Source organism: Amblyomma maculatum, chromosome 2 (assembly GCF_055883805.1).
Source record: "Amblyomma maculatum isolate TAMU_Amacu chromosome 2, ASM5588380v1, whole genome shotgun sequence".
Lineage (NCBI taxonomy): Eukaryota > Metazoa > Arthropoda > Arachnida > Ixodida > Ixodidae > Amblyomma > Amblyomma maculatum.
Window position 1 is genome coordinate 59,856,002 of NC_139345.1, and position 9,205 is coordinate 59,865,206.

Genomic DNA, 9,205 nt, shown 5'->3' on the forward strand with positions numbered 1-9,205 from the left:
TTGTCTATTCTTGTTAACGGTTGAAGAAATAATGCATAAATAAATTAATGAGCTTGTTAATTATGAGACCTTTTCGTGGAGCACTTCGAGGTCCAGTACCACATTTAGGGAGGCGAAGCCTGAAAATAACAGACCACACCCTCGCTGATCATTACGTCCATTCCCTTCGCCTACCACGAGTAGCTGTGTATTCCAACAGCCCCACACCACATTCGGAAGAAAGCTCCTTGTTTTTCCCTGCGAATTAAAAACCTTTAGAGGTGCTTTTGAGACTGAGTTCGAATGTCAAAAACATGTGACCGCCGAGCATCGCGTTGCGGCGTGCCTTCTTGCTCCCCTCCGGCCATTAAAATGCGTCCTTTGCTGCAGGTTTTACGAAGGCTTATCCTAACGTATCGACCTCTACTCAAATCTAAGAATCCGATTGCAAAGCAGGATTCTGAATGCGTTTCGTTCTGTCTATTTGATCTATTAGATCATTATGAGTGTCTTGAAGCTTGAGAAAAGAAAGCCGTTTTAATTAAGCCAGCCAGCGAAACCTATGCAGATTCATTATAGGACCTCACAGCTGTCTGAGAACCAAGGCCCTCGAGAATAATGCGTACTTTAGCCCTGAAGACTTGAAAGTACGAGATCTCCGCTGTCCTGCAGACGTAACAGCCTCGCGCGTATACTCTGGGACTCCAGGCACGTCGTGTTTGACGGTTCGTACCTACGACACCGCCGTTTGGGGGAGTTGCTGCTGACTGCAGAAAGAACGACATGGCGTGTGCTGGGTGCCCGAGAAAGAAAGAAAGCGAACGATCGAAGGCGCCATGCTGAGAAGTCGAGAGTCCATCGCTTGGACGAGTGCTTCGAGATGTGGAATTGCGTTTGTTCTCGGTTTGTCTTTTTTTCGTCCCCTGCAGAACTCCTCCAAACGACGGCGATCTCAGTTGCAGTTGAGCCACTTCTTGAATACAAAAGCGGAGCTCGGGTTCTCTGCTCCAAGCTCAAGGTTGTCACTACGCAACCCACGTGTCAAAGTCAGTGCCGCAACGCAGCCGCTGGCGATCGTCCGCTTCCAGAGCGGGCCTTATTTGCTTGCCCCGAATTCACTGAAGACGGACAGTTTCCTGATGTAGTTTGCAGCTGTCTCCTATTTCTGTCCTTCTAAGGACGTCGGAGGTTACTCTGGAAAAGAGAAATCCTTCCGATGATACTCTAGAGAGTTCGGTCTCGCTCTTTCGTCTCTTTGCTGCTTCGGCTCTCCTTTCGGCTTTGCTGCTGACAATTTTTCAAGGGAACAAATCACGAGTCACTTGTCTTCTGAAAGAAACTTTTTCGGGGTTTTTATGCGAACGTTTGGGTACAATGTGCCCTCACGTGGAACACTCATAGTGGAAAGGTTCTGTTTTTTTTTTTTTTTATGGGGTTTAACGTCTGAAAGCGACTCGGGCTATGAGAGACGCCATAGTGGAGGGCTCCGGAAATTTCGACAACCTGGTGTTATTTTAACGTGCACTGCCATCGCACAGCACACGGGAGCCTTGCTTTTCGCCACCATCGAAAAGAGGCCGCCGCGGCCGGTGCTCGATCCCGCATCCTTGGACGCAGCACTCCACCGCCCTAAATCCTGCACCATTGCGGCCGGGAAGGTTAATCTGATAACCGCGTATCCAAGAGATGCAGCGACTTCCTTTTCTAAAGCGTTTTGGCAATTTTGCGAAGGAGAAAAAGTAATTGGTATGAATGTAGAATTTTGCGTTGGCTGGGGACAAAAATATTAGGGGCAATTATATAGCATTACTCAACGAAGAATATCTGCGGAAAATTATAAGAAAGACGCAAGCAAGCAGGTAAAATACTTCTTCTATTATAATTTAATTAACGTGATAAAGTTAAAGGCAATGTTCTCGAGAAAATTCGGTGTCGGGGCTGTCGTTGTCGGAATCAGTGTTCTGAGAGAAAATTGTTCAGCATGCCTAGCAGGTTTCTGGAACATGCCTCTGGTTGGTTGGCGGGTTTCGCGACTTCACTAGACCACTTGGCATAGCTGAGTTGGCAGGAGCCGCAGCCTCGGGTTCCACGCGTGATACGTAAAAGCGTAATGCGGATCGAACCCTCATATACCCATGTTTCCAGAGCCAGACACGCTTCTTTTAGGTAATGCAGGCACGTCAAGCGCCTTGGCTGAAATGAGGCCTCAATCCTATGTCGGTTGGTCTTTCACGTAATGTAGTAGCTTACGAATGCGTGCTAGTGAGTAAGTATGAGATAATATAGTCACAAATAAAGAAGGTGTGGTGATTACCTGAGTAGCAACTTTCCGCTACGAAAATGATGATCATCAAAGGAAATCGCTCACTAAAGCCATTAGTGCTGCCGCTTCATAACCTGAAAAGTGGAGCCTCTAGATTATTTTCCACACTGATTATGGTAAACGGATTACTGAATTAAATTTCTGCTTGTGTAGGCTAGGTACTGCTATTAAACCTGGAATCTCTAACTTAACTAAATCCTTATATTTTCCTGCACATTTCGAGCGGCGAACAACGTTTTTCCCCACTTGCTCCGCTGAATTGGTACATCTGGCGGTAGTTATTAAAACTACTACTTCTCGGAAGCTATGAGGTCACGTGCCTCCTTGCCTCCGCGATCTCTGAACTCAGAGCAGCCACCCGCCTGTTACGGCGAGCGGTTGCTGCAGCTGCTAAGAATGTTGTCGTTTTCTATAGTCACTTCTCGGATGCTTTTGAGCCGGAATCCGACCCACATACCTGGCGGATCGATCAGCAAAATAAAGGAGTGATGTAGTGCAAAGCTACTGTTTTAATTTGTGTTACGACATTAGTCTGGAGCGGGGAAGACACCCTCTGTCCTACATTTCCCAAATTTCCTAAGCACATAAGAATATGGACCCCAGTGCGGCGTCCTGTGAGAGAAATCTTCTGAGCTGCGATTTTCTGTCTAGGTCATTTCGTCGACAACTTCGAAGCAAACCTTGCTCTATTCTGAATCCTCGGTATGTGACTGAACAAACAGCGGCTCTCACTTGACGATCGGAGCCACATATTCGCTACACAATGACAGAACAATCTCAGACACGTCTTAGCGTCCTTAAATACACGAATATTACAGATTATTTGAGAACAGAACAGAATAGGTTGAAGAAAGATATACCACTGGCATTTAAAATAAAAACTGCCGCCTCGATATTCAGTGAAACGTTGTCAGAGGCGATGAACACGTAAACGTCGATCCATCCATGAATCCTGCTGGTAAGGATGAGTCGCATGTTTTTCAAAAAGTCATTTCTAAATCACTTAAACTTCGAAAGACATAAAGGGGGATCACTACACTAGATTTCTGTGCAGAGTCGTAAGTAGAAGAAGGAGAATCAGGACCATCGCACAACAACCGATGCAGTGTATAGTGCTTGCTGAAGCCTCTGATTACGCCGACATCTACACTTTGTAGACGCCTTTCTTCGACTGGAGTCTGGATACGACACCTCACGAAATTCACATCTGTGACATCATCAACGAACGAGTCCTTATAAGAACCGCTCCATTGCTTCATCGGCAAAGGTTACAGCGAGCCGGCTTGAAAGATGCCGCTCACCAAGCAATTACATTTGGTATACATGTTAGTTTTGCCAGAGATGTTAAGACAAGAGAAGACATTATGTTTGTCTTTGTTTTCTTACCCACAAATATGTTTTTTATTTAGCGTAAATTCTTACTTAATGTGGAACGTGAGCATTGCTCTAGTGTCGACAAAATCTTTTCAAATCTCTTGCCAGGTCACCGCTGATATTACCAAATAAAGCCAGAAGATAAAGGCACGTCTAGAATCTACGCGACTTGCGACAGCTAGCTTTACCGCACGGTTCAGCAATCTAGGATAAAGCACCAGGCAATTCAATCACCGGACGTAGCAAATAGAACAGTCAAATCAATATCCATTAATATTTAAGACAAAATCCGAGAAAATTATGCTAAACCCGTCGAAATAGGCAACCATAGCCGTAGAGCTTATTTCAATGTTTTGGTGTTCCTGAAGTCCCAATTGCACACAAGTTTCACATAAGCAATAAGGGTATTAAATATGGGATCTAACATAATCTGGATACTAGTGCTCTCATTTGCAAGGTTGCAGAGAATGGGAACTTCGTCGAGGAATCGACCGAATATGTTGTAAATTCAGCGCTACCCATTGAAACAAAAAGTATTACGCAATGCTTCTATGCTGAAAGCAGCACGTATATATTTGTAGCATAAATGCTACGCTGACACAAGGACACGAAAGCTTTTAAGGGCGGTGATAAACCGTCTAAAGGTGGTGGCAAAATGTTTCGCTCGTGCATGATAAGCTTTGGATCAACAACCGCTCATTCACCTGGGATGATATATGGAAGTCTTGAAAGAAACTACCAAGGGAGAGTGGTACTTCGCCTCTCATATAGCACCCACAGATAGTTTTATCTTTTTGTATATATGCACGAAGCATCTTAAATAAAACTGAAAAACTGTAAGACATTTTGATCTAGTGTGACTCTGACGTGTGTGTGCATGGTTACAGAACATTTGGTTACAGAGCCAACGCATATACCTGTGTTATTGTAATTTTTGAAGCGGTAGCCCCGCCGTTATTGAGAACATTGCTATCTCGTGTCTCTTATAAAATGAGCCTAATACGCGTAAAGAATTGCTATTGAAACTGGGTACATCTAAGGAAACTTTATATCTCTGCAATTTATCGCACTCCTTCTGCTTTCTCGAGTATTGCTTTTTGAAGGATTTGGGTTGAATAGTAACAGGTGACTTCAAGCGGCCAGCAAATGATTTGAACGGCCTCAACTACTACCTGCTACAAGAATTAATATTCCCCACTCACTATTGATGAAGTCTTTAAAGGACATATTCGTGGAAATAAACTTCTGGCCTACTCTTTTTTTTTTTTTTTGCCAATACCCTTGTCAGGTCTGCGGTTTTCATGTAAGCCGGTATCTCCAACCACAAATTGAAATCCTTCGTAAACGATTGAAGCTTCGAACCACAGAAAAGAACGTTTTTGAAGACTACGATTAGGAACTGCAGCCTGGCTGGGGATGTCGAAACGCTTGATTGCTTAGATCAAGATCTCAAACTCATATTTCTAAGCAAGCCGCATTAAGAAAATATCTTGCCTCGTGGGCCAGGAAAGAGAAAACAATAAAATAGAAAGAACAGAAACAATAAAGAAATAATTTGTACTGAAAATGCACAAGGGTTAATTAATATTGCAGTCACTTATCTTCAAAAAACAAAAAAAAAAAAACAGATCTGGACATGGGGACAAAATAGAGGGCGGGTTGTCTTACTCCTTACTTTTAGAGTTCTGAACTTCGTCCGAAGTTTCCTCGGATTAAAAGGACCAATGCTTTTTTTCAATTCCCCAAATATTATGTACCGTCTGACAGTGAGTGCGTTTAGTTAATTTCAGCTGGAAAATGAATGTAGTGATAAAGCCGAGTCATGAAGTGGGCACGTGTTTTGAGAACAAAGGCAGGCCGCATCACACACCTCCGCGGGCCGCGTGATTGAGTCATTATTTTTAAGCACTTTGCATGAAGTCCGCGCCTCGTGGCTGCTTTTCAATCCTACGCCTAAACTTTTGCATTGCAAATTTGGCCCCACTCAAAACATTAAACACACGCCCTCACGACGACTGAATGACTCTGGGTATTATACGCACTAAACTTGAAATAAAGCGACTAGGAAAACGGGAAACCTGACACGCATCAATTTTTGGAGCTAAAACAAAATTTGTCAACAAATCTTAACAAATGTTTGTTCAGCTCACTTTCCTGAACCAACACTTTACGGAAATCACTGCATCAGGTCCAGGGAAGGTTTGGTGTTATATCGATGAAAGTAAAGAACTATTGAAAATAATAGTCCAAAATGAAAAAATGGCGAATGAAATTGAAATACCTAACCTTTTATTGAATACGTCGAAATTGTTTATTCTATGGTTGATGAGTCCCAGAATAAGATACAGGTCTTGATGACCCGGACGAGTTAGTAATAATATGTGAAGGTGTTTTGGTTGGCATAAAATTGAATCTTAAAAAGGCTACCGGACCTGACGACATACTAAACATATTCCTGGGACGCTATGCGGAACAAGCCTGCTGCTTTCTGGCGCTGATATTAAATTGGTTTATTCAAACGGGATCTGATACGGCAAAACTGGAAAAAGGCATGTGCAGTAATTGATTTTCACTCAGTATCAATAACAAGTGCTTTTGGAAATTTGTGTCATTCTTTATTCGAAGTGAATTCGCATACACTTCGGGAAGGCGCCCAAAACACAACACTTTGGACGAGGGTCTTTTTTTTTTTTTCTCTGGCAAGCACACGCAGAAAATTAACAACTGCACTTAGCATGCCATTCACGTCAACACTTGTTGCTATAGTAAAAGATACATTACAATCCATAGGCCGCAGCGAAAAAAAAAATTATTTAGGAAGCAGAATACCTGAACTTGCAGAAATTTGAATAAACAATATAGATACTATCACGCACCATATGCGGGAGACAGCAGGAAAACTGTACAATACATGTTACGCGAACTTTAGAGCTGTTAAGAAGATGTGAGCTCTAAAAATACAGGGAGCTAGAGAAAGAGACAAAATAAGCAGTCTTGTCCACGTAGCACTCGTTCACTCTTATAAATCTACAGTTGATAAAACTATATACCAGAAAACGATGCAGTTGATACTCTGATCGCATTTTTCTTCTATATTTTTTTTAATTTTAATAAGCCTACAAAAATATTACCACTGCGATAGGAGACAGCAAATAGAAGGAAGGAAAAACGCTACTAACAACTGTCATTACGCTTGCTCTTCCTCCTCTTCTCTATCCCCTTTTGCAGCGCTGATAAGTTTTGTAAGAAGTACCAACTAGCTCAAATGTCTGTTTTACTACATTAAACATTATACAGGAGGTCTGGAGTTTTTTTTTTTTTTTTCTTTTCATTCGGAAAGGCGGTCGTTTTGTTTTAATTGTTTTAAACGCGTAATTTTCTCCCAGTTTTGATGCTTTATTAAAATGGGCCTATATGGACTTTGTGATGTCCCCGCTAATAACTGAGATTAATTATGAATGCCGTTAGTTATCGCGAGGGCTATATGCACAGAAGCTTTACCTGAAATGTGAATAATCGCCTCTAACTGTCCCACCACGGTTCCGTGTTCTCTAAGTAACCTAAGCTAGCAGTTGCTATTGTGGCTTTTGTTTATAGCAGAAGCAACGAATTTAAATTATTCTGTTTTGTAACATAAACAGTACGCAAGGTGCAATATAATAGCACAGCAATAAAAACAAAAAATTTTTTAACCTATTTTGATACTAGGCCTCTAAATTTATTTAGACGGCTCCCTGATTCAAGTTGTCAGGTCACCCTATAGCCAATTATGCGCCTGAATTTTAGGTCGAAACAACTTCTTAGAATATCCGCACAAATTTAGGAGCAAATATCGACTGTCACCCAGCTCGTCTCTACTGTTTATGAATATTCGAGAGCGCTAGATTGATGAATCCGGTGAAATCAATGCGATATCTTTAGAGTTTCATGAAGCCTTCGTCAAGACACCACATAGGATTTTTTTTTTTTTTTAATTTGGAAGAATTGGGCTACCATGTGAATCTGTCTCAGATTATTCACGGGTGCTTTTGTTGTGTTCAGGTAAATTTTCTCCAAAGACGTTTGTGCTCTTTCGTAGAACGCACTACTCAAGATTACAAATTGTTGAAAGGTTGTAGGGCATGAAAGTTTACGCAGAGAAAGCACGGTTATTGCCCATTACAATAAAAAGACGACCACAGATTTCATGTTAGCTTCAGTGTAGTTTAGTTATGCACATTGAGTCTAGTTTTACTTCGGTTTTACACTTACCAACACTCTTATAGTTTGTCCATTCATATACTAGATATCTGCAGTTCTGCATTATAATATTGTTGTTTATTAGGGAGAGCCTTAGAACGGCTACAGTTAAAAGAAATTTGCATCCCGAAATGCTCTAACATGCGGCGGTAATTTAAAGCCTTCATAATAAAGAAGCCGAACTCAGTTGGAGTGCCCCGAAAGAAAAGGTGTTCGGTTTATATCAAGCAAAAACGAACGGCTTGATTCCCTTTCACTTTGAATCAAGCAGAGCGGTTTTCGTCTATTACAAACCCTCAGAAAATGTAGCAAGTTTACTTTAGCGCTCTGCAGCATAAAGCCTCCTAACCCGTCAGCAAGGACTTTGTTTCCACGAAGCAGAAATTTTCAAGGTAAATGCAGCTGCTATTCCTCTGTGTCCCAAGCTTAAACTGCATAATGTTATAAAAAGTATACTTGATTGCAGGAAACCCAGCCTGAAATTGTTTTGAAAATTTTTTTTCCCTGCAAAATCCCGCAAATTAGAATTGTATTTTCGTAGTATTGTGAGTGGACGGGGCACCTTGCAATAAATCCTTAGCAGGTATCTGTTAACAAAATTGAATACGCTTTGTGTGGAAGATACGTTTGAAGTTAGGAACTCGCCTGATGCAATATTTATGGTAAACAATCTATTTGGCAGCATTTTCTCGATGATTATTGAAGATTTTTTTTATTCTATCTTCCCCATGAGATCTTTATCTTCGGTTTTCAAGTGTATTGAAGAGACTGCGGTGGTAAATTTTGATACCGCTACTGGCATAATTGTTTAATTTCTTCTGTCACTTCTTGAAGTTGACCTGAACGTGAAAATTGTTACCTTTAAAGGAAATCATATGTGCAAAAAAGCGGGGCCTGTCTTGTGCAATATTTTCCTCTCTTTCATTGATAGAGTTTTAGATGACGAGAGGAACAAATAATCGAAGTTTTTAGGTATATAGACGATTTTGTAGTCATCTTGAGATAGTGAATGAAAATTCCACTTAAACTGGCTGCCTCAAGCAGATGGCGGCTTAGAGTTTGGTATTGATATTATACATATTTTCCTAGAACTAAATGGTTTGAAATGTTGATCATTTCCGAATTACATATCTGCTGCACCTTGGGGGTCCCTGCGATTCTTTTCATGGGTTTAAAGAGTGGAATAAACATCTGTAAAGTATGCATATGAAAATCATAACGGTAAAACTTGCCAAAATGAACATTCTGCTTACCATATGAAGAGTCGCAGTGGCTGTTACACTGTGTGAC